Source organism: Lissotriton vulgaris, chromosome 4_1 (genome assembly GCF_964263255.1).
Source record: "Lissotriton vulgaris chromosome 4_1, aLisVul1.2, whole genome shotgun sequence".
Taxonomy (NCBI): Eukaryota; Metazoa; Chordata; class Amphibia; order Caudata; family Salamandridae; genus Lissotriton; species Lissotriton vulgaris.
This window is the reverse complement of record NC_141691.1, coordinates 1866526934-1866552118: the sequence shown is the minus strand read 5'-3', so window position 1 is coordinate 1866552118 and position 25185 is coordinate 1866526934.

The window sequence follows — 25185 nt, the reverse complement described above, 5'->3', positions numbered from 1 at the left end:
TGACATCACTGATGACATCTCAAATGACATCACTGATGACATCACTGACATCTCATTTGACATTACTGATTACATCACTGATGATATCATTTATGTGATAATACATCTTCAGACTCTAATATAACCTTAGATACACTCAGTGTAAACAGGCACTCACAGACTGTCACACATCCATGGAGTTACCCACACACCTAGTCAGTCATGCAAAGAATCAATCCCACCTCCATTTCCTCAACTATACAGTTATACACACCTTACTTATTCAAACATATACTAACACATATTTACTCTCTTATACAATCCTTGATACAAGTTCACAATGATTCATACAGCCACTCTCACATTCACTGGCTCTTATGTTCAGTTATTTATATATGTCAACTCTCACATGGAGTGTGTTTTACATATGTACTTACTTTAACATGTAGAACTGAGATATCCATTCACTCACCAATATACTCATGCACACAGTCAACTGTCCATACAGCTGTTTCTACATGCACTTTTGAACCCATACACATAGGGAATCAACTGCTCACACATCTATGCACAGAGTTATACACCTCCCAGCCACCCACACACATACTCAGTCTCCCATACAAATACTTGGGCAACCATTCAATAACCCATATAGTTAATGATATAGCTACTGATTTAAACATGCAGCAGTTTACAGAAGAACATAAATAATGATTGCCAAATTAAGACACTTTAATCACTAACCCATGCACTCAGTGAGACACATTTAATCATTCTCTCATACAGTCAGTCATGCACCTACTAAATCCTTCATCCAGACACTTATACATCCACTCATTCTTCAATATGTAAGACATATTTTAACTTTACAGAAACATACAGTCACTGGGTGTTGTCATCAGTGATGTCATCAGTGATGTCATTTGAGATGTCATCAGTGATGTCATCAGTGATGTCACTGACCATGTCATGAATGATGTAATATGTGACATCATTAGCAGTGGATTGCGGGTCCGCGATATATAGTTAGTGCATCTAACTATATATGGAATTTCAATGGTTTTGTGCAAGTAAAATAAGGTTTTTTAAATGCTAATCCCTAACTATATATGGTCTATAACCTATGGTTTTTTCAGTGAATTTTCAAGGTTTTGTAAATGCAAATTCCTAACTATATATGGTCTATAACCTATGGTTTTTTCTGTGAATATATATATACATATATACATACACATATGTATGCATACACATACACATATATACGCATACATATATGTATATATAGTTAGGACCTAGTTACCATAGGAAATTCCGAACATTCTATTGGGAATAACTTTGGCGCCGATTGAGGGATCTGCCTGTAATTTTCCTTAAATTTGCCTCGCTGCGCTCTGCTCCTTCCCTGAAAGTTTCAGTGGCATTCGTCAAGCGGGGCTGAGAAAAAAGGGGGGTCCCAAACCGTGTTTTCCCCATGTTAATTTCCATAGGGACATTCTGACAAGGCTACAGCTCGAACGGCTGAACGGAATTACGCCCAGATTTGGCAAAATGATAGGGACTGGTATGCAGCAGTGCCTTTTGTATGTTTGGTGGAAATCCCTCCAGTAGTTTTTGAGAAAATTGAATTTGAAATTTTTCAAATGGCATTTTCTATGGGACCTTTAGACACGGCTACAGCCGAACGGCTGAACGGAACTACGCCAAACTTGGCAAAATGGTTGGGACAGGTATGCAGAAGTGCCTTTTCTAGATTTGGTGAAAATCCCTCCAGTAGTTGTTGAGAAATTGAATTTGAGCAAATTATATATCTACACGCGCTCAACATTCTATTGGAAATAACTTTGGCGCCGATTGAGGAATCTGTGTGTAATTTTCCAGAATTTTGGCCAGCTCCGCTCCGCTCCTTCCCTGAAAGTTTCGGGGGGATTCGTCAAGCGGGGGCCGAAAGGGGGTTCCAAAACATGTTTTCCCCATCTTAATTTACATAGGGACCTTTAGACACGGCTACAGCCCGAACGGCTGAATGGAATTACTCCAAACTTGGCAAAATGGTAGGGCCTGGTATGCATATGTGCCTTTGCTACGTTTGGTGAAAATCCCTCCAGTAGTTCTTGAGAAAATTGAATTTGAAATTTTTCAAACAGCATTTTCTATGGGACCTTCAGACACGGCTACAGCCCGAACATCTGAACGGAATGACACCAAACTAGGCAAAATGGTAGGGACAGGTATGCAGTAGTGCCTTTTTTATATTTGGTGAAAATCCCTACAGTAGTAGTTGAGAACATTGAATTTGAGCAAATTATATATCTATATGCGCTCACCGTACACGCACCGTACGCCTACGGTACGCGTACGTGCACGTACCCTTACGTGCGCGACCGAGTTTCTGATTGGCTGGCAGTCGACTGTCAACATTCCAAATTGTCCAAACCAGGAAGTGTTGGCTACCATCTTGTTTTTCAGGAGAACTGAGGCACAAGAGAGCCCTAAAACAAGAGTGAAAAACACGAAAAGGGGGCAGGGTAGAGACCCCTCTAGCCCTTCTCAGGGGGTCCCAAAAGGACCCCCAAGGGCAAAAAAAAACCCTAAATTCGAAAAAATCACGGGGTACGCGCACCGTACGTGTACGGTATGCGTACCGTGCACGTACCCAGCGATTTAAACAAAAACATTTTTTTTGCACTTTGTGGTACTTCTGGGACCCCCTGAGAAGGGCTAGGGGGTTTGGGGGTCTCAACACTGCCCCCTTTTCGCGTTTTCCACTCTTGTTTTGTGCTCTCTTGTGCCTCACTTCTCCTGAGAAATAAGATAGCTGCTCAGGTGGTCCCAGAAGGATAATAACATATATAAACCTTATCCGCTAATAGAATTAGCATTTACAAAACCTTTGAAATGTATTGAAAAAAAATATAGGTTTCACGCCTGATTTAGTTCGGAATTAGCATTTAAAAAACCTTGCAAATTCACTGAAAAAACCGTAGGTTTCAAGCCTTATATAGTTAGGAATTAGCATTTAAAAAATCTTCCAAATTCACTTAAAAAACCATAGGTTTCAAGCCTTATATAGTTAGGAATTAGCATTTAAAAAACCTTGCAAATTCACTTAAAAAACCATAGGTTTCAGGCCTTATATAGTTAGGAATTAGCATTTTAAAAACCTTGCAAATTCACTTAAAAAACCATAGGTTTCAGGCCTTATATAGTTAGGAATTAGCATTTAAAAAACCATTGCAATTGCTCCTATATAGTTAGTTGTACTAACTATATTTCACGCACCCGCAATCCACTGCTGATGATGTCACATATTACATCATTCATGACATGGTCAGTGACATCACTGATGACATCACTGATGACATCTCAATTGACATCACTGATGACATCTCAAATGACATCACTGATCACATCACTGATGATATCATTCATGTGATAATACGATGCACCTCCTCACACTCTAATATAACCTTTGATACACCCACTGTTAAATACAGACTACCATTCTTGAAACCATTGACACACCAATACCAGTTACTACATACGCATTCACTGATTCCTAGGTCTACACACACATTCACTCATTCACCCAAAGAATCACTCATATATACAGTCACTCATCAATACAACACTATCATATGCACTCATACACCTATACAGACACTCACACACTGCCACTCATCCATGGAGTTACTCACACACCTAGTCAGTCATGCAAAGAATCAATTACACTTCCATTTCCCCAACTATACAGTTATATACACAGCACCTTACTTATTCAAACATATACTAACACATACTTACTCTCTTATACAATCACTGATACAAGTACACAATGATCCATACAGCCACTCGCACATTCACTGGCTCTCATGTATAGTCATTTATATATGCCAACTTTCACATGCACTGTGTTTTACAAATGTACTTACTTGCACATGTAGCACTGAGATATTCATTCATTCACTCACCAACACACCCATGCACACAGTCAACCGCCCATATAGCTGTTTTAACATGCACTCTTGAACTCATACACCTAGTGAATCAACTGCTCAGACATCTATGCACAGAGTCACACACCTCCCAGCCACCCACACACACACTCAGTCTCCCATTCAAATACTTGGGCAACCAATCAATAACCCATATAGCCACTCATATAGCTACTGATCAACACATGCAGCAGCTTACACAACAACAGACATACTGATGCACACATTCAGACAGTTAAGTCACTAACCCATGCATTTAGTAAGACACATTTAATCACTTACTCATACAGTCAGTCACGCACCTACTAAATCCTTCATCCAGACACTTATACTTCCAATCATTCTTCAATATGTAAAACATATTTAAACTTTACAGAAACACAGTCACTGGATGATGTCATCAGTGATGTCAAATGAGATGTCATCAGTGATGTCATTTCAGATGTCATCAGTGATGTCATCGGTGATGTCACTGACCATGTCATGAATGATGTAATATGTGACATCATCAGCAGTGGATTGCGGGTGCGCGAAATATAGTTAGTACAAATAACTATATAGGAGCAAATTCAATGGTTTTTTAAATGCTAAATCCTAACTATATAGGGCCTGAAACCTATGGTTTTTTAAGTGAATATATATATATATATATATATATATATATATATATATATATATATATATATATATATATATATATATATATGTATACATATATGTGTGTATGTATATATATATATATTTATATATATATATATACATATATATATATATATACACATTATAGAATAAAACCACCTCAAACTACCCTTGCTGTGTCGGACCCTTTCTGAGTGTGAGTGGGTATTAGACTCTATGTTTTAAGGGTCACGTTGTCACCGTTCACCGACGCACCCTCCCGGTCTGGAGCAGCGCGTGTGACGGCAAATCTGGTAGTGTACTAAAATACAACGCTGAGCCCATCCCTGGCATTGTACATCACAGTGTGTGTTCCCGCAGGGTGTAACCCTTACCAGGCCTGCCACGTTCTACCAGCATGCAGGGGAGGTGATGCTGCAACCAGAAAATGAGTGTGCCCACCTCTGCCTAATTGAATATGGGGCGAGCTGCCCCTCCACCCGCTTTTGTCACCCACAGGGGGTGCAGGTGGCACTGCCTGTGTGGTCTGCTGCGGCTTCTGCCACTGGGAGGGAGTTGGATTGGGATCAGGAAGAGAAAAAAGAAGAGGACAGACAGGTAGGACAGGCCAGGAAAATAAAACAAAAGAGTCACAAAAACACACAAAGAAACGTAAATACACACAGGGAACGTCAGACATTAATAAGGATAAGTTTTTGGGAAGTGGGTGACCAGATAGGGTGGATTGGGTTTGTTTTGAATGGGATGTAATTAACAACAGGGAAAAAAGCAGGCAGGGCAGCAGGAGCAGGCAACACAAAATTTCCATGCGCCTGCGCACCATGTGGTGCCGCTCGTGCAGTGCAAGCAGAGTGATGTGCATTTTCCTCCTTTTCATGGAACTCTGCAGGATCTCATTGAGGTTTTTTGTAGCTCTGCAGAATTCCACGGACTGAAAATCCAAGAGTTTCGCCCACCATTAGAAATAGGTGCTAATCGCCCAAAGTAAGTGCTGTTATCCCCCACTGGCAAACACTGGCTCAAATTAAGCACTGCTAGCAGATGTAAATCTATGAATAAAACTCTCAGTCTTGCCTACAGATGTTAAATTATTAAAGTGCTGGATCATAAGCTACCTAAACTCCTGCACTCATAGGAAATGTTTAGTGTCCATAATAGGCAAACTATCCATGCGACTTGTAAGCGCACCTGGCATGGATTACCTCATGGGTTTCTCCTATAGAAGTTTTCTGTAGCACTAAGTGTTACAGACCAGTAAAATACATTGTTCTCCTGCTGATATACCACTTTGAAATCTGGCCTGTCCTTTAATTCTGACCTAGTGATCCTTGTTTATATATAGTGTACCCAAGAGGTTCTTATTAAAAAGTATATAAAAACCATTAACCATCTTAACTCACCTGCATCTTGCTGGGCTTGCGAGAAAGAATGCACTTCAACCACAGGAATAACTCGATTTTTAATGCTGCCACCTGCAAAATGCACCTCTGTGGGATATGTTTCCTTGGAATACGGCACCATGAATCTAATTCAGGGCCTTTCTCTAGCTAGGCAATATTAACCGACAGCAGAGCAGTCATTTCAAGGGTTTGGCACCCAGAGCTGTTGCACTCATTCTGTCACTGCTCATGAACACGCTCACAGGTGGCAATAGGTGACTGCAGCACCGGGGCAGGATGCAATGGAGACTGTAGCCATTGTGGAGAGCAGAAGTTCATGCAGCAGTTCACAACAGCGCCATGAAGGATGCTTGTAGCCGCTGGCAAGCAAAGAGTGCTTTCACAGTGCAGGTATCCTCACGGGGCACTGCCTTCTCTCTCACAGACCAGAGCCAGCACACCTGACACCAATTAGAATCAATGGAATTCCTAAAAAAATGCACAGCCACAGAGGGACAGTGTCTCAACAAATAGCTCTTACATTCCTCCTTTGTCTGTTTTGTTATTGAGACATTTTACTGACCTTGTTCCAGTTCCTGCCTTATTCACCTTCCTCTGTGAGGAGAATTCCATTGAATGTTGTTCCTCCCAATTTTATACCTTTTCTTGCCCCATCCTGTTCTGATCTATTCACTCCTGATCAAAGGAATCCATCCTTGGAAAGTTCCCCCTAAAGGTAGCCAGTCTGCTCTACTTGTGTCAGGTGCTATCTTCATTCATAAGAGGAATTAATTAGTCATAAATTCATAGATGCTACTGCTGGTGATTCAGAATGCACTGCTGCTGATAATCTGACAAACCAACCGAAAGGTCGGACACTGGGGCTTGAGGAATTACTGAGAATATAGACTTCAAACTTTGCCATAAGGACTTCTTACCAATTATTGCTATTGTCTAGTTTCAGCTCCTTTGGTGCCAATGATATGTGCTGCCCTACACTGGAGAGGCCCTCTTATTTTCTAGTGATATACTAGTGAGCAGTGGTCCCTCAGCGGGTAGGAAGTTGTCTCTTCAGCTCCACTCTTGAGATAACATATGCATCTACCCGGCAGAATTAGACTGAAAATGGTTAAAGGGGATAAGATTTGACAGAGGCAGAAAATAGGCTCAGCCATAGAAGTAAAAGTGGCCCTCATTAGTGAATCAGATTGCCAAAAATGTGGCCCACATGTGCAAATCTGCAGTTTTGTAGTTGTAAATACATGCTGTGTAAGAGATTTGCAAGATATGGGAGACTGCGTGGATTTGTGACTGTTGCAGGCAAAGTTTGTGGTAGTATCAGGGAAATCAACAGTAAACAGTATCAGCAAAGTTAATAGGTCTGACGTCGTCCACCGGCCTCTTGGCAATTCTTGTTTTGTTTTGTCATTGTTTTTATGAAACTTTATTGTTTAGGAAGCTGTTGGGCTGTCATCAATCTCAACAAAAGCAATGGATAAAGGCAAAAGTGTTGTTTTGTTCTCAAAAAAGCACACATTGCCATAGTACTGCCTGACACTGAAGGGAACTTGCTTTGCATGTTGAAGTGCTCCTTGTGAATGGGCATAAAAACATAACTCATTGGCTGAAGTCGGCTAACACATTCAGCCACATGCATCAAAGAAAATTGCATTCGCAAACGGTGCGAATCGCAAAATTCGGCCGTTTGCGAATGCAATTTCCATTTTTGGGATGCATTAACATTTCGTAATTTTCCCAATTTAAGAAATCGCAAAATTACGATTTCTTAAATTGCGATTGCATTTAAGGAATCTCAAATTGAGATTCCTTAAATGCAATTCATCAAACTCTGAAAATTTGCGAATTCGCAAATAAGAGGAGCAAATTACCATGAAGTTGACCTTCATGGTAATTTGCGAAAACTTTGAAAAATGGACTAAAGTGCATTTTTCAAAGTTCCATTTTACACACACACATGCCCTTGGGGCATGTGAGTGTGCAAAATGTACTTCTAAGCAGATTTCAGGGGTGCAACAGGCTGTCCTTTGGACACCCCTGCCCCCTTGAAATTGCATTCTTAATTTGCGAATTTCTAATGGTGAATTGCAAATTAAGAATGTCTTTCCATTCATTCCTATGGGCCTCTAGGCCCATAGGAATGGATGGGGAAATATTCCTTAATTGCGACTCTCAATTAGAGAATCGCAATTAAGGAATTTTAAGAAATCGCTATTTTTATAGTGATTTCTTGATGCATTGCAGTTTGCAATTCCTTAATTGCGATTCCTTATTTTTCACAATTAAGGAATCGCAAAATGCAATATTGATGCATGTGCCTGATTGCACCCTTGATGCATGCTGGGATGGGTGGAAGAAAACTGTGAATTACAGAATCACAAACTAACGGACGAAGTCAGGCTGCAAATCACTCTAGGTAACTATGTTATTATACACATAATTTTAGTAAAAACAAGTTCTTGGCTAACACAGATTTAAAAAACCTACCGATCTGACACTGGCCGACAGTCTCTCACCTTTGGGAAAGAAGGCGGAAGGCAAGTAAGAAAGAAGGATCAAGGCAGGAAAGAAAGACGGAGCCAAGCAAGAAAGGAAGAAGGAGGGAGACAAGAAAGAAAGAGAAGGAAGGCAATAAGGAAAGACGGAGGAAGGCAAGAAATAAAGAGGAAGGTGGGAAAGGAAGAAAGAAGGAAAGAAAGAAAGAAAGAAAGAAAGAAAGAAAGAAAGAAAGAAAGAAAGAAAGAAAGAAAGAAAGAAAGAAAGAAAGAAAGAAAGAAAGAAAGAAAGAAAGAAAGAAAGAAAGAAAGAAAGAAAGAAAGAAAGAAAGAAAGAAAGAAAGGAAGAAAGAAAGGAAGAAAGAAAGGAAGAAAGAAAGAAAGAAAGAAAGAAAGAAAGAAAGAAAGAAAGAAAGAAAGAAAGAAAGGAAGAAAGAAAGGAAGAAAGAAAGGAAGAAAGACAGAGAGAAAAAGTAAGAAAGAAAAAGGGAAGAAAGAGAAAGTCAAGAAAAAAGAGGAAACCAGAAGTAAAAGGGAAGAAAGAAGTAATGGAAGAAAAAAAGAAAGAAAGAATCACAGACAATTGGGGTTATAAAAAAAAGAGGGCTCTAATAAGCTTATAGTCAGTGAAGAAGCAGCAGTCAGATGAACAAAATGCTACTTCAAAAGGAATTTACAACATCATTGGCAGGAAACAGGTACGGATAAAGCTGGAATGTGCCCTGTGCTCTCATCTGGTAGAAAGGTTTCTGCTATCACACTAGGCTCTATAAACAAAGACAAAACGAAAGTAAAAATAAAGAAAAAGCAGAAAACATTGGCACTAAAAGGAACAACCTTGTGTGTGGGGTGATCTCATTGAGAAAGGGTTAAATGCAGTCAATTAAAGTGAAGTTAGCCAGTGACTGAAGTAGGCTGACCCTTGCCCCATGCTGTATGCTGTAGTGGGTGGAAGCAAAATGTGGACAACACAAGAGCAAACCAACGGATGAAGAGAGGTGGCTGAAAGCCCCTTTTTGGAAGTATACTATATATATATAATCTTAATAAATCAAAATGTATTGGCTAACGTCAGACCTAAAAACATCTCACCAGACCATAAAACAGGCCCACAAACAGACACACAAATGGCCCATGCACTGACCTGCCAGACAGCCTTTGGGCATTACCTGATTGCCCTAGAGCCAGCCCAATCCTGAAAGGGGGTGTGGCATCCAAGGGAGAATGCACCATTGAAATGTCTGAAAACTTTTGGTGCCCACATAAGATCCTCTTGAAACAACTTTATTGTGAGGAAGGTACTTCTCCCAGCATCTCACACTTTAGCCCATAACAACTGAATCCTCCCCAGCTCCACCCAGTCCCACAACCTTGGCTCACTAAGGGCTTCGATACAAACTTTTCAAAGATCTCCAGACCTCAGTTCTCTGCCAAAGATATTCCTTGGTCCGAAGAGGAATCTTAATGTAAAAACCTATTTGCTAGTAGACTGTTTATACCGATTGTGGTATGATAATTCTTTACTCCCCTTTGATATTTTAACTGTAACTAGTCGGTACATTCTCACTATTTTTGTATTTCCTTTTGTTACAGTAATATTGTCAGTTCTCTCTTGACTGTTTTGCATTGTACTTATATTTTTCTGTTTTCTCAGCATCTCTTGCAAAGTGTATCCTTGAAGCAAAGCTACCAAGCGTAGAGCAAAGTGGGTCTAGGAAAACCTTTGCTTCACCTCTTTGCTGGATGTTTGTAAATTGCACTGAGCTTTTATTTTTCTTTCCACTTCAACCCTGAGGGCACCTTCCTCAGGTATACCTATCAAAATAAAAAAAACTACAGGATAGAAGCCAAACAGGTCTACCTGAGTCTTTCATCCTTTTGGGGGTCAATAGAAAATGAATACTTTTCAACGGGGCAGTCGTAACATTTACAGCATTACAAAGCTGCCAGACTGACAGCAAGCAGGACACAAATAAATTAACTGTGACAACTTTGTCTCTACAAAAAACTGAAGAAGGTATGTGTTGATACGATCCTGAGTGAAGAGACTCTTTTCTTCCAGTAGCATCTTCAAGAACCATGAAATAAGAGGATTTAGGTGAGACCTGGTACGGTTAGTTAGATTAAATTACATTGGTTATATTAGGCTACATTGGTTATGTTAGATTGAATACGTTATTTACCTTCGTTTGCTAAGGTTAGTTTCGGTTATGATGGTAAATGCAGGATAGCTTGGTCTGGTAAGATTAGGTGGGTTGGCTTAATTTGCTTTGGTTAAATTGGGTAGCTTTGGCTTGGTTAGGTTAGATTAGATTAGCTTGGTTGGGTTTGGTTGGATTAAACAGATTCGTTTTGGTTGGCTATGTCTGTGTTGATTAGGTTAGATTCTTCTTTACAGAATTATATAGTGTTTTCACCAGTAGTTGTTTCCTGATGCTGACGCATACACAGTTCAGAGCAAGAAGGATTAAAGTATAAAAGCTGGCATAGAAGCCAAAAATCTACCTGTAAAGAAGGGGGACCCGCTTCAAGGGTTTTCCCCATTTACTCCATAAAGAGGTCCAATTATGGCTAGAATGTCCTCAGGCATTAACTGTTGAATATGTTCTTATTGCTGCCTTTGTATTCATCAAGTGTGTTCGCAGGGAATGATCTCTGTTGCTCAATTATTGGCAAATGCTCACCTGTTGATTAACCTGCCTCTGGGCGGGATTGAAGTGGGTGGCATTTAAAGGATTTGATTTATGTTAGCTGGCACTCTTTCTGGATACCGCTTCCTGAGTACGCCTGCTTGTTCCTGGCGTTGTGGGTACCACCGCATTAATCAGTTCTCACTGAACAGTCCTTTGAACACCGTTCAGAGTCGGAGGGATGGATGGAATCAATAAAACGAACTGGCAGCAGCTCAGAGCTGACACTGTCTACGACAGCAGCCTTTTTTCTGAAATTCTTGAGGTCAGATCAAGTTACGGGGAAAGGATTTTTTCATTGCAGACTATCGCCAAAAGGGTTCAAATAAATGTATTTAGGATGGATGTCCATTTTTTCAAAAGGATTGCATCCATATGAAATGTAATAGAAGGGTGAATGTGAAATGACCAATATTTAGACAAATGTCTTCAAATAACTGTTACTAACTTCATAACATTAGAAGACAATGCCTTCCTGGTGGAAGAGAGGATGCTGATGAGCTAATCCATATTTTCTGGAAGAGTTCGGATCAAATCTCCATCAGTAATTTGATTAAATTGCTGATTTATTTTTTCATAGGGCGCCAAATTAGGGATGAATCTAGCCTAGAAGTGTCACTACAGCTGTAAGTAGGAGAGCAAAACTGACAAATTGCACCTAGGAAATGTTTGCAATTAATAAATAAGACTAGAAACAGAAGGCACCAAAATCAGCGGAACTCCAAGTATTCTGGATAGCTTAGCGCAAAACTGTATTCCCAGAGGCACATTGGTCAGTCAGGTGGTTTGTCCCGCTGTTTACAGAGTACTTGGTTGGGCGCGGGTACACCTCCAGGACAGCTGATGGGAGAGATCCTTCTCTGATGCAGGCTTGAGGATAGGGAATCCTGTTTTGTCTAGCCATTGATGGAGATGATCTGGAGGTAACATTTTTTTAAACATATTTTATTTCCTTCGCTTCACTGCATATTCATTTGTTCACATCTTGGTACATTTCAAGTGAATAATTCACATTATTCTACATGTTTCTTGTATATTCTTAATCCCTACGTACACATCTGCTCTTGCATGTAGCATCTGATTCAACTATTCATGTATTTAACCCCCGCCTCCTCCAAGTTCTACCTAACTCCCCCCTCCCTTCCCCTCACTCCAAGCATTTTAGAGAATAGAGATCACATTTCAGTTAGTTGTCGCTTTTCTCGCTACTCGTTGATCAGTCGTGTAGCTTTCGGATTTTCCTCCCTTTATTCTGCGCCAATCTACCCTCCTTGGTATATTAAGGGTTCGTCTCCCCGGGTTCTAGTTCTATGTCACCTTCTAGGCCCTGTCTTGAAGGACTCCCCTGTCTAGAAAAGGCCGTTGGGGTGGTAGCACTAGATTCCTGGTCATTGCGTCTCATCTCCTCCACCAGTGCTTCTCGCGCCTGAGCTCTTTCGATTTTACCTAGGCCTCATCTCGCATACCTAAGTAAGAGTCTGCTCTCGCAGCCCGCCCACTTGTCCAGCTCCCGCTTCCACCTGGTGATGCTAGGGCCATTCGGTTCCTTCCACCTTCTGGTGATTTCCAGCTTGGCTAAAATAAAGGCCAAGTCCTGAAATGTGGCAGTGACTTTGGTCCTGGCTGTGTGAGGCAACAGGTTAAGCAGGCAATGTGCTGGTGTGCATGGCACCACTCTGTCAGCTATTCGGGTCGTTTCCGTTGTCACCTCCTGCCAGTAGTGTGTCAAGGCCTGGCAGCTGCACATCATGTGTATGAAATTTCCTCACACTTCCCTACACCTTGGGCATTTTGCATCGTCCCTATGAAAGAAACAGTTGATTCGCTCCGGAGTGATGCATGCTCGATGCAGTGTATAGAAGCTAATTCCCATATCATGTGTTTCTGGAAACCTTAGGCACCCTCTGCAATATGTTTTCCCAGTCCTTATCGCCTTCCTAGGTCTTCCACCCGTGGTTTCTCAACTTATCCTGTGGCCTAGCAGAGTCCCTCCCTATCGCCCTATACAGGTATGTGACTGCGTTTATGATGCCCCCAGGTATACCAATGTACTCACATGTGGCATGCAGTGGTGGCTCAAGGGTGTCCATCTTCCAGTGTTGCTGTATCGCCTTCGTAACTGCCCTGTGGAGCAGAAACTGGCCATGTGGAATGCCCCAGTCAGTACCGAATGGGAGAAATTTTTCGGCCCTATACAGGTCCCCCAGTTTTGTTGCCCTTGTCTGTACCCATTCGTCCAGTCACCTCCATTGTCCTCCATGCAGTAGCGCCCTAATCATTATCAGTGGCAATTCCTGTGAGTATGGGTGTTTCATCAGGGTCTTCTTGAGGCATCTGCTCCACAACCGCAGAATCACTCTTTGCCCATTGCTGTGTATGTGGTGTGGCTTTGCGGTTCTCATTAGTGTGCAGAGTAAGTCATCCCTCTCTGGGGTGAAAGGGGGCAACCCCCGATCCGATGTCATCCACCCTGCTATCCATTGCGTGAATCTCTGCAACCTCAAACTCAGGGGGTGCCAATCCCCACTGCGATGGCTGCTTTAGCATGGTCAGAGCCACCCGTCGTCGTCTTGCCCCCCATATGAAGGCCCGAAAGGCACAATTCTAGCTCCCGGAACCATGCCCCGGGAATCCACACGGGCAGTGTGGTGAAGAAATACAGCAGCCGGGGGAGGGCTAGTATTTTTAACAGGGAAATCCTTCCCGCTACAGAGATAGGGAGTTTCCCCCAGAACCCCATGATGTCTTTAATGCCCTTAGTGCCCCCCTAGGTTTCCTTCCTGTACATTGTGGGGTGAGTGAAGATCTTTACAACCAGATAGCAAAAGAATTGGGGCTCCCATTTCAAGTCCAATAATCCCTCAGGTGGATGCTGGTCCACTACCATTGGGAACAGTAGAGACTTCTGCCATTTCACTCGCAGGCCGAGAGACCCCCAAACTACTCCATCATGCTCCTAGCCCCTCACAGTTATTCCCATGAGTCTTTCAGGAACAGCAGGAGGTCGTCAGCATATAACGCTATATGGTGTACTTGTCCTCCCAGTCGCAGCCCCCTGTATCAAAAAAAAAGCTGTGAAGGGTTTATTAAGGATTTCAGAGAATAAGGGCGCTCTGCCTGGAATTCAACGTTAATAGAATAATTGAGATGAGTAAGAAATGGTGCGTAAAGAGCAAACGGAAAAACCCCTTAACCGTTCATACAAAAAACCAGAAGATTTTTTCATTACATGTAAAACAGCAAAGCTCTCGCAACCACAAATAAAGTATAGCTCCAATATACTGTGTGAGAAGACAAAATATTATGACAATAAATAAGCAGATGCAGATCCTTGTGTAAAGTCTTTGTAGGTAGGTTGTTTAATGAGTCCACAACCGTAGCAACGGTCCACAATCAGCCGACACGTGTTTCGTCGTGTTACGTTGAGTCAACACGACTATTCAGGGCTTGTGGTAGGGCCCACAAGTAGGTGGGTCGAGAATGAAAATTAAGGAATTGTTTTTCTGCGGGAAATTCGGTATTCTTAAATTGTAGATATCTAGTTCAATTATTGAAAGTAGGCTCTGAGTCTAGAGCGAAGGAAAATTGTCTCTGTGTATAATCAAGCCTCCGGGTCAATTAGTCGGTAAGCAAGTTAAAACTTAATACGTGTGCGTATTAATCGGTACCGGGAGAGGATCCAAAAACTTGATACAGCTCTGTGGTCAGTTTCGACGTTCACAGTGTTTACGCGAGAAAAAGGTATTCCTCCTCTTGTGATTCCCGGTCGCCGTGTTCCAAAGACGGACGACCGGGCCTGTCCGTGCAGGCCAATGGCTCCACAGCCAGGGCAAACAGCAAGGGGGAGAGGGAACATCCCTGGCGTGTGCCCCTCTCCATCTAGTACTGTCCGGAGATTGTGCAGCCCTTGCGCACTCTAGCCAGTGGGCTAAAGTACAGCAGTCTCACCCAGCATATAAATCCCTGGCCTACTCCCATCTTAGCTAATACAGCATAGAGGAACTCCCACTCTGTGCTGTCAAAGGCCTTCTCTATGTCTATAGTGAAGATCACTCTGTCCCGCTCTGCACTGCTGCCCAATTCTAAGATAGAGAGAAGTCGCCGTATGTTCAGAGTCTTATTTCTACCTGGTGTGAACTCTGCCTGGTCCAGATGGACCAAAGAGGCCATGTGTGGGAGCAGTATTGTCGCCAGTAGTTTACTTAGGATCTTAAAGTCGAGCTTAAGCATTGATAAAGTCCTATAAGCCGTTCAATCAATGGGGGGACTTGTCGCGTTTAAGTAGCGGAATCACTATTGCTTCCCGGGTAGTCTGTGGTAGGATTCCCTCCACCCCGGCTGCTGCTTATAACTCCATCAACCTGGGAGCCACCTCCTCCACATAGGTGGCGTAAAACTCCGCAGGGAGTCCTTCTGTACCTTGGGTTTTGCCTCTCACCAATTCCTTAATGGCTACTCTGATCTCTTGTTCTGAGATGTCAGCCCCCAGTTGGTCTGCCACCTCCTCTGATAGCATATGAAAGGGGAGCTCAGCTAGATACTCCCTTATCTCCTCTTCCCCCTGGGGCCTCGAGCAATTATATAGTAATTTGTAATAGTCTAGAAACCTATTATGTATGTCTGTCTGCTTATACAAGGGGTGTCCAGCTTGGTCAGCTATTTATATGATATTATTCCCTCAGTGGGACGGGTTGGCCAGCCACGACAGCAACCTGCCCGCCTTATCTCTCTCTGCATGAGTCCGGTCCATTAATTTTTTTATAATCGAAGCATCTCAGCCGTTCCTTCTGAGCTGCCACCTCATCCTTTGCCTCCAAGAGTTCCTGCCGGAGCTCCGGATGTTCGGGCGTCTTATCTCAAGCTCCCTCAATTCTCGGTCTGACTTTTCTACGTCCGTAAGTAATGTCCGCCGTACCCCAATAGATGCTGCCATGCACCTGCCCCTGATCACAGCCTTAAAATCCTCCCACTCCGTCAATCTAGAGTCCGTGGAGTAGGCCTTGTCAGTGAAGTAGGAAACAATATGTCCCCAGATCTCATGGCAGAATACCTGGTCCTGGAGTGCTTCCGGTCTGAGGCGGCAAGTAGGGATGCGTTACTGTTGTGCTCCCCAAGGCACTCTAGTCAGGATTGGGATATGGTACTGCGCTCCTCGCATCATGGCATGTATGTCAGGAGAGCAGAGGAATGTGTCCTGCCGTACCTGCAGTTAGTGGGCACGTGAGAGGTGCAAGTACTCTTTGTCTAGTGGATATGCGCGTCTCCGAGTATCCACCAGTCGCTACCAGGTCTGACAGTCTCTAAAGGCCCTGGCTGTTCTATGCACTGGGGAGTTCCAGAGAGGAGGGTGGGAGAGGTCTATGTCCGCAGTTAAAATCTCCCCCCATAGCAGAGCCAATCATATAGGGTGCTAAAATACCAGACATCCTCTCCAGAAAGGCCACTTGGTCAGTGTTCGACCTATATATATTAATTAGTGTCACGTCCTGGCCATCCAGCCTACCTGTGACTATCAAGTATCTACCCTCCGGGTCGACCTTGTGTCCCATGTGTTGGAAAGGGACCCCCTGTGGAATCCAAGAGAGGAGGTATGCTAAGAAGTATTTTTATCCAAATGGTAGATTTATTCTTTGGTTCAGTCAGGACAGGAACATTAGAGGATATGTTGGTTGTAGTAGTTTTGAAAGTAGTATCAGGAGAATCAACCCCACCAGAAGCAGCATCCATGCTGCTCAGTCCACATACATCAACTGACAATTCCACTCAAACATACACACAGGGAATATTCTGTGACATCACTTACACTGGCTGAGCAGCAGAGTACAGAACAAAGAGAAAGGACTAGACAGAGAAGAGAGCAGGATACCACAGCCCCACCCTTATCCAGATGAGCACCCCCTTGCGTCTGCTGGGAACGAGGTGTAATAAGCCTGGCCCCTCCACCTCCGTTGTAGTGCAGCACCCTCCAGGCCAGGGTGTGGGTCTCCTGTAGAATGGCATGGCGATGTAAGCCCCGAGTCTGTTAAGGTATGAAAATATTTATGTCACGAGTGCATGCCCTGGATGTTCCGGAATATCAGGTTATATGTCATTCTGTCATTCATTGTTGTTTATTCTCCCTTTTTCCCGTACTGACCTCATGACTAGGGTCCCCCAGGAGATGAGGCAGGCGGATGCGATCATTACTAGCTACTCTCAGTTCCGATTCTGGCTGCCTTCAGTGTCCCCAACTTAAATATTTATAAACATCCCAATTCCGCCTCACCAGGACAAGTGAGGTACTCCCCCCATCCAAACTGTGCACTCTCCTGCAACTATAGCAATTGTCCAAAGTTCAGGTATTGACGGGACAGACGCCTACTTGTAGAGAAGAGTTACGGCCTCCTGCACCCCCCCCCCCCCAGGAACCTCCCCCACCCGGTGCTTGTAGCATTTGGATATCAGGCAATGATCTCAAGCCCTCTTGCTCGTCTGAGCTCATGTTCAGTTCTCTGGATCTCCCTCATTTCTAACATTCCCTGTACATACTTGTCTCGCAGTGGTCAAATAATATTGTCTGGCGATCTGGGAGTCATCGCTGGGAGATCTTGGATGGACTCCCCCACTGTGTTAGAAATGTGCTCTGAGTCCGAGTCTCTTGGGTCTTCCCCGGGCAGTGATGCGGTGTCTCATCTTCCATGCGCGCTGAGGGATGATATCGCCGCCTCCGCTCTGTCTCTTTCCCGTTGCGTTTCCTCTGCTGTGGGTAGGCTAGCCGGTTTTCCTCCATTTCCTCTGTGTCGGGCCGTGCCTCGGTCGTGTCCCATACTTCCTGTGGTGTGTTGAAGAACTTGGTCCCACCTGCGATCACCAGTCTCAATTTGGCAGGGAACACTATTGAATATTGTATGCTCAGTTGTCATAGCTTCCGTTTGACAGTGACATATGAAGCTCTCTGTTTTTGAACCTCCCAGGAAAAGTCTGCGAAGATTCTATCAATACTGTTGTCCACCTTATGTCATCCTTCCTGTCAGGCCTGCCCCAGCACTTGATCTCTATCCTCATAAAATTGCAAGCGTGCCACCATCGGTCTCTGCGGTCATCCTGGTGGGGGTGCTTTTGCAGGGACCCTGTGCGCTCGCTCCAGAGCAAAGTACTGGGATAGCCATTCTTCTACCACACCAGTGCAGATCCACAGTTCTAGAAAGGCTATCATATTGTTTCCCTTATTTTTCCCGGAAGGCCTACTATGTGTAGATTGTTACGCCGAGCTCTGCTTTCAGCGTCCTCCACCCTGAGTTCCAGCGCATACACTCGCTTCTCCATGTCTGAGAGCCGCTGATTGGATGTGGTTACTTGGGGTTTCAGTTTGCAGACTTCGCCCTCCGTTGCTGAGACTCGCTCTGCCAGTTTCCTATGGTCCACTCTGAGCAATCGCAGATCTTCTCTGAGGGTGTCAAGTTTGGTTTCCACCGCTGTCCTTGATGTCTCAATGGCTCAGAGAATGTCAGAGACTAAGGGGTATTCCAAGGTATCTCTCTCAATATTTCGTATTTGCGCCCCCCCCGGTTTGTCCCCTTGTTGGTCTTGCTGCTCCAGCTCCATTCTATTGGTGATCTTCCCCATGGCGGCCACCGCCTTGGGGCTGAGTCCACCTGGCAGGGCTCTCTTACTTTACGCAAATCGGTGTCCTTCTCTTTGAGGTCCAGTCTCTGGTGTCACTCGTGTCCTGAGTGCCCCCGTTCCTGTTGTCCCAGGGGGAATCTCTTGGTCACCCAGTGGACTTAGAGACTTCTCTCAACCTGTTGGACTCCCCCTGTGCTCCGAGCAGGGAGAATACAAGTAGTTTAGTTTGGTGTCCACTGTGTTATTGGCCTGCTGGTACGTGCTCTGCCTGGAGCCAACTCCTAACTAATCCCAACCCCATGGCCTCTCCCTTACCTTACTGCCTGTCTCATGTTACTGGGATCAAGCCATCGATAATTTACAGGCGTGCTGTGCCCTCTTGAAGTGTCTTCTCCGGTGATCAGCCCCCTCTCCTTTTCGTTCAAGCCCCGCTCGTGTTGGTGCCCTGCTTATTTCTCAAGGGCTTCCACTATCTCATCCAGCGCTCCTGAAGTCTAAGGCTGGCTCTGTCTTCCCCCTGCACGCGGCAGGGAGGGAGAGAAAAAGTGCACCTCCACCTAGGTCTCTGCCCAGGGCGATCTCCGGTATCCCCGCTTACTTGCTCCTGCTGCCACTGTCCCTGCGCACTTTCGGGGCTCTATCTGCCCCCCTCCTGCCCATGCCATTTTGAGGGCTTCAGTTTTCCTGGCAGGCCTCACCACCGGCTCTCCTCTGGCCGTGCTTCAGGGGCTCAGTTAACGTGCATTTGGCTCATTGCTCCGCCGATGGGGCCATCTTGGGTATCCCCACAGCTCTGCCGATTGGGCTTCCGTTGCTGCTTACTGTCGCCGGATTGCCCCGATTCAGCTTGCCCTCCTCCCTGTGCTGGTAGGGCTCACCGCCTGTGTTCTGTGGGTCACCGCTGCCCCTGGGTTCTGCTGCTGAGCTCAGCTCCGTATTGCGGGCACCATTTTGCTTTCCTTCACCGTCTTGCTGTCAGCAGTCCCGTGGTTCGCTCCTGCACCTTATTCTTCCGAATAATGGGTCTCGTTTCCCCTGCATTCCAGAGGTTGGGTGAGCTGTTTTGCTCGTCTTGGGGCCCCCTGTCACAGTCAGGATGGCACCGGATGGGGGATCGCTGGCAGGAGCGCGGATCAAGGCCCCCTACTCCATCGGCGCCTGGCCATGCTCCCCATGATCTGGAGATAACCTGAGTACACACAGAGAGGTAGATACTAGCCAGTGCAACGGGCAGAGGTGTTTTTTCTAATATGACTTCAGATTAAATGAGGAGTTTCCAAGTTTTGTAACCCAAACCTATTATTTATTGGGTACCCTCATCCTTCAGTGTGAACCAGTGCAACTTGCTCCTGAAATTTGTTAATGTCTCATCCTGCTACAATTGATGTGATCAATTGCTATGGTCTGTAAACTGATAAAACCCAATCAAAAATGTCTAATCATCATCAGATAGGTGTCTCCGTCTCTTTGGGGTACATCAAGGGTTAAAAGTCCCAATGATAAGATTTCCATCTTCATGAAGGCCAATAATGAAGGACCCAAGATTGAGATACTATACATATCGCAAGCTTGCTGTGCTAAAGTCACCATCCTCTCATCTATTCAATCAATTGTGTGGCTTTCTGGGAGGTATAAACAAAGGCCAACAGCTAATTACACACAGTCATGTAACTCAGAAACAGGCTCCAAATAGTATATGGCAGAAAAATGACAACTTTCTAAAAGTGAAACCGGTAAAGCTACCTACAAGGGTTTCTTGAAAAAAAAATGTCTTTGTCTATCTACTAAAACGTGACAAGGTATGACGCCATGAAGCAAATCAATCAAGACTTACATGATTCCTTAAGCAAATAAATTACAACTTTCTAAAAGTGGCATTATCAAAACTGTAACGTAAAATCCAACTTTACAATTAACTCCTTAGCTGCTGGGCCTTTCCTCTCCAGTGCAAAGCCCTTTTTTAAAATCTATTTGTGGTAGTTCATGTTTAGGGCTCCATAACCTTTGTCCACATGAGGCGTCCATGGCAAATTTGTGTCCTTTTTGTTGCCAAAATCTTAGGGATTCTAAAAGTACCCAGGGTTTGTGGAATCTGCTGGAGGGGATGAAAAAAATAGTTAAAATATAGTTAAATTTTTGAGTTTTTGGGAAAAATTAGGAAATAAAGTTCTTTTGATAAAAGTGCCTGGTTTTCTTTCTAAAAATGGCATCAAGAAACAGTTTGCTGTGCTAAAGTCACCATCCTCCCAGCTTTTGGGAACATGGAAATCTAAATTAAAAAAAACTTAAACCAGTTTAGGAATTTTTAAAATTGGTAGCCCAGTTTTCCAATTTTGGAGGCACTCTGACTACTTTCAGTTTGTGGTAGAAACCAGTGTGAAACCCAAAGGTGAGCCAGAAAACTATAGTATTCTAAAAAGTAGACAAAATTCAAATTCAGCAAGGGGTAATGTGTCCCTCAAGGTCTCCCCAAAGAAACTAATTGTTGAAATAAAGAAATACTGAAAAGGAGTAGGAAAAATGGTCATTTGTGATCACTTTTTCATCTGTAACTTTTTGTCATAATGGCTGATTTGCAAAAGCAATATTCCATTATATTTGCTAGGCCCTTCTGTTGCAGTGATATATAGGGGTTGTAGGTTTCACAAGAGCCTAAAGTACCCACAGCCAACAACTGAGCTGTACCGTTCAATGGCTTTTCATTGTGTACCGAGTATAGACCAATTCATATGTTGAAATATGTAGAGAGAAAAATGGGTATCAAGGAAACCTATGTGTTTCTGAAATGGGCACTCGATATGGAGTTTAGTAACAGTGGTTATTTGTACATTTCTGAATTTGTGGACACCTGTAATAACATGATTTAGAGGGTATTTTTCAAAATATCTTCTTTCTTACACACTGGCTAACATTTGGAAGGCACAAATGCAGCAGAACCCAATTGGTAAAATTAAATGTTCTATTATTCTATACTCCCACATGTCGTCTGATTCAGTATTTGAAAGCGCAACAATTACCCGAAAGCGTCAAGGCGCTGAGGGTCGTCTGGAAGATTAAGCGAGCTATCGCCCAGAGTCACATGGTGCTGGGCTGACCTGCTGCCGGCACCGGGGATCCAACCGTGAGCCCCCGTGTTCCGGTATCATTCGCCCTGACCGATGGGCCACACCTCTTCCTCGCCCTGGGCGCTAAACAACACCTCTTCCGTCTGATAAAATTGGTTCCTCACTTGTGTGGGAAGGCCAACAACACGTGACAGGAAACGGTTAAAAATTCAACATGTACACATCACATTTTTCAACTTAGGAGTGACCCGTATTTTGTAAAGTGGGTAGCTGTGTAGTATGGGCCCTAGCTCAGCCGGCACCTTGGGAAACCTAGCAAACCTGTATATTATATAACAATAAACAGCTAGGGGAATCTAGGATAGGGTGACTTGCATGGCTTTCACCTGGATGTTTTACCTAGAATCCATTACAAGCATCAAACTTTGACTAAACAAACACATTTTCCTCACGTTTCTATGATAGAAATTTCTGGAATCTGCAGGGAGCCAGAAACGTCCTTCCAACCAGGATTCTCCTAAATCTTCTGACAAAATGGTACCTCACTTGTGTGGCTAGGCCAAGGGACCGCAAGAGGAAATTGCCCAAAATGCAACATGGATACATCACGATTTTCCACTCAAAATGGACCTGGTTTTTGCGAAGTGGGTAGTTGTGGATGTTGGACACTAGCTCAGCTGGCACCTAGGGAAACCTAGAAAACTTGTACATTTTTTTAAACAAGATACCTAGGTTAATCCAGAATGGGGTGACTTGAGTGACCCTTACTGGGTTGTTTAACCAGAATCCTTTGCAAACCTCAAACTTTGACTAAAAAAACGTCCTTCCAGCCAGGATTCCCCTAAGTCTTCCTATAAAAATGGTACCTCTCTTGTGTGGGTAGGCCTAGTGCCTGCAACAGGCCTAAATCCTAAATCTTCTGATAAAATGGTACCTCACTTGTGTGGCTAGGCCAAGGGATCGCAACAGGAAACTGCCCAAAATGCAACATGAATACATCACATTTTTCTACTCAAAACTGACCCGTTTTTTGAAAAGTGGATTTTAGGCCCAATTTCAGCCGGCACCTTGGGAATCCTAGCAAACCTGGAAATCTTTTGAACTAGACACCAAGGGGGATTCAGGATGGGGTTTCTTGAGTGGATTCCATGAGGGTTTTCTTTTACACATGATGCCCTGCAAATCTCAAACTTTGCCTGAAATCACCCATTTTCCTTACATTTCTGTGATGAAACCTTTTGGAATCTGCAGGAATCCACAAAATTCCTGGCAAAATGCTGCTCCGCTCGCGTGACTGGGCCTAGTGATCGCAATAGGAATCAATCAAACCAAGGACAACTGGAGAACTTGCATGGAGCCCAAATAGAAAATGTTTACCTGTTCCCAATTAAAAGTTGGCACTTATTAAATATAATAAGGCAACCCAATGTTGACCCATGGGAGAGGTAAGCCTCACAGTAGTGAGAAATGAATTTAGAAGTTTGTCACGACTAGGACATGTAATACTTAAAAGTACATGTTCAATCTTTCAATTACAATGCATGCACCCTGCCCTATCGGCTACTAAAGGTCTACTATAGGAGTGATATGAAATTAAATTGGGATTTGTACAGCGCACTACTACCCAAGGGTGTCTAGGCGCTAAGATTCGCGGAGGAGAGGGGTAGATAGGAAATGATTGCCTAAGACAGAGGTCTCAGTGCTACTTAGCATGAGGAATCTATTTGTTAAGCAACTAGGTTTTTAACTCTTTCCGGAAAGCTAGCATATTGGGTTTTTTCTTTACCTCGAAATGCAAATTGTTCCAGAGTCTTGTAGTAATAGCAATGAAACTTCTGCCACACCACGTTGCTCTTCAGACTTTAGGGACAGCGAGGTTAGCTAAGGCTGCAGATCGTAAAGATCTTTTTGGGGTGTACCATTGAAAGTACTGCTTCAGCATATAAGGGCTGTCACTATGCAATGCCTTAAAAGCAACGCATAATGACTTGAAATCGATCCGTTTTTTTTACCAGGAGCCAGTGAAGTGCAGGCAAGACATGGGAAACCGATTGATACTTAGGGATTACCTTAACAAGCGAGGCGGCCGTATTTTGAATAATCTGTGTAGGAATTTTTTTGGAGGCTAAGAAATAATGCACCGCAGTAATATAACTTGGAAAAGATGAGAGCCGTAATAACTGATTCTATAGATCTAAGGAGATAAATGGAACCATTTTTCTGAGCTTTTTGAACATACAAAAAGCAGGAGGAAGAGATGGAGTTCACCTGTCCTTCAAAAGACAGTTTGTTATCAAAGTATATTACTAAATGTTTTACTTTGGCAGCCGGTGTGGACAGCATCCCTAGTTCCTGAGGCCACCACTTTGGGGACCAAAAGGAAATATTGGTACCTAAAAGCAAAACCCCAGTTTTTTCTGAGTATAGCTTTAGACAGTTCCTAGCCATCCATCTTCCACCTTCCTGCCTGCATTCATGAAAGCAGGAGGCCACACTGTCCGGCTTCCTGCAATCAACACCACAATCTGTCTGTCATCTCTGTTTTGCTGTTCACCCTATGTGGGATGGGTATGCCCAGACGTGGGTCCCGTGCTCATTAAGCCACTGAAGTCAAGCTATAATGGCTGAAGACGACTGATAGCCAGAAACCGGTCCTAGGATGCTTGATTCCAGTCCAGGGAAGACATAGCTTTGCAGTTCGGGCTGGACTGTTCCCATGGGGCACAGGGTCAAGACTGATTTGCATATGGCCATGTCTGAACTGGGGTGGCTTGGTGAGCAAAATAACAATGGATTAAACCCAGATCTGTGACTGGGGGTGAATGTTTTGCCATTGTACAACATTCCGTCCATCATCTTGTGTGTTTTGCTGTCATCTCTATATGACATCTGTATATGACACTACTGTGATTCCAAAGGATTTGTTCGATTTAGCCAGAGGAGTGACATACAGTTTAAAAAGGGTAGGACTCAGGGTGGACATGTGTAATAGCAGAGGAGTTTAATTTAACCACATCAATGCTAGGCATTTTCCCCTGCTGTGCTGGGGAAGATCCAAAATAATGGTTTCATGACGAGCTCAGCTCGTCATCAGTGTACCAGCAGTACACTTCATGACGAGCTGAGCTCGTCATGAGTGTCGAAGGTGTTAAGGCTCAGCAAGGGAATTATATTGCCAAGTTTAATTGGTAGTTTAAAACTGCTTTCAGGATGCAATGGCAGACCTGGAACATGTGTTAAGTGGCTACTTAAGTAAGTTGCACAATAAGTGCCACATGCCCACGAGTTGCATTTTATTTACAGGTCCTGAATAAATGGTAATG